Genomic DNA, 1,882 nt, shown 5'->3' with positions numbered 1-1,882 from the left:
ATATAGAAGTTTTCTATAGGTTTTATTTTACAACCTGCATATAAGACCAAGAGAAATACCACAATATCATAAAAATATTAGTTCTGTGTATTAATTCACTTCTTGACAATTATTCTGGGAAAAAATGGAAAATATTATGTAAAGGAGTATTTTGGAAACTAAACCTTGAGGTTTTAAAATAATCACAAAGATTTCCAGGTAAATCTGCCATATGAAATACATTTGTTAATCACCACTCATTCCGCCTATTACAAAGATGGCGCCGAAAGCTAAGAAGGAAGCCCCTGCCCCTCCCAAAGCCGAAGCCAAAACAAAGGCTTTGAAAGCCAAGAAAGCGGTGCTGAAAGGCGTCCACAGTCACAAAAAAAAGAAGATCCGCACATCACCTACGTTCCGATGACCCAAGACTCTGCATCTCCGAAGGTAACCCAAATACCCTCGAAAGAGCGCCCCCAGGAGAAACAAGCTTGACCACTATGCCATCATCAAGTTCCCCCTGACTACTAAGTCAGCCATGAAGAAAACAGAAGACAACAACACACTTGTGTTCTTTGTGGATGTCAAGGCCAACAAGCACCAAATCAAACAGGCTGTGAAGAAGCTCTATGACATTGATGTAGCCAAGGTCAACACCTTAACGAGGCCTGATGGAGAGAAGAAGGCATACCTGGCCCCTGACTATGATGCTTTGGATGTTGCCAACAAAATTGGGATGATCTAAACTGAGTCCAGCTGGCTAAATCTAAATACAGATCTTTCATGATTTAAAAAAAAAAAAATAATAATCACCACTCATTCCAAAATCTCCAACAATAAATGAACAAAAAGGCAATAAATGGAAAAAGTGGGGCACCTGGGTGGCTCAGTCATTAAATGTCTACCTTTGGTTCAGGTCATGATCCCAGGATCCTGGGATAGAGCCCACATCAGGCTCTCCACTCAGTAGGAAACCTGTTTCTCCCTCTCCCACTCCCCCTGTTTTGTTCCCTCTCTCGCTGTGTCTCTGTCAAATAAATTAAAAAATCTTAAAAAAAATGGATAAATAAATGAACAAAAGGTATATAGTCTAGAACACATAGGGAAGAGAAAAGAGAAGAACTCAGATAAAATATATCAACAATATTTTAGGCAGATGCAAAGTGTGTGGAAGCATGCTGACTTTTAGAACACAGCAAGCTGAAACCTAGATGCCAGGAGAGGGGACAGCTCATAAAATCCTAATCAATGTATAGCAAAATACTCCAGAAGAGATTAGGAACTAAAAGTAATGGGTGACTCTGATAGAATTACCACATCAATTAGAAGATACTCAGTTAAATTTGAAAATTAAATAACGTTTTTTGGCCCAGGTATGTCCAAAACATCACATGGGACATAATTAATGTAAAATAAATAAATAAACAAATAAATAGAAATATAAATAAATCACTGTTTCTCTGAAATTCAAATGTAACTAAGCATCCTCTAATTTTATACACTAAATCTTCCACCGCTGTGAGAATAGTGAGAAGTGGTATTTATTTCTGTATATGAATAGTTGAAGCTGGGTACAGGAAGCACTGTAATCTCTAGAGTTCATCTCTCACCCCACCCACAGAAGAGAAAACCCCCCTACAGCCCAGCAGGTAATGGAGCATAGCTCCCTAGAAAAACTGAACCAGAGACTGGATTTAGTGATAGGTGCTCTCTAGGGCATATCAGGTGAGTCACCATTCTGAAAACACTGGAATTAAGTGAAAGTCTGGATAAGGAAGAAGATGAGATCCTCCAGTATTTTTTCCACTCAGGTTACAGATTCTAGAAGGCAGAATTACCTATCCTCACCTCCATCAAGCCAGAGATTAGAAAAATTAGCAAAATTTAGGAACAAGACCAAGATCCA

General features: G+C 38.7%; 1 pseudogene; it reads left to right on the top strand.

Moving 5' to 3' along the window:
- The first annotated feature begins 256 nt into the window (after positions 1-256).
- On the top strand, positions 257-721 carry LOC116566894 (annotated as a pseudogene).
- The last annotated feature ends 1,161 nt before the right edge of the window (positions 722-1,882 follow it).

The sequence above is a fragment of the Mustela erminea genome, chromosome 1, assembly GCF_009829155.1.
Source record: "Mustela erminea isolate mMusErm1 chromosome 1, mMusErm1.Pri, whole genome shotgun sequence".
NCBI classification, from domain to species: domain Eukaryota; kingdom Metazoa; phylum Chordata; class Mammalia; order Carnivora; family Mustelidae; genus Mustela; species Mustela erminea.
This window is presented reverse-complemented; position numbering and strand designations above follow the sequence as displayed.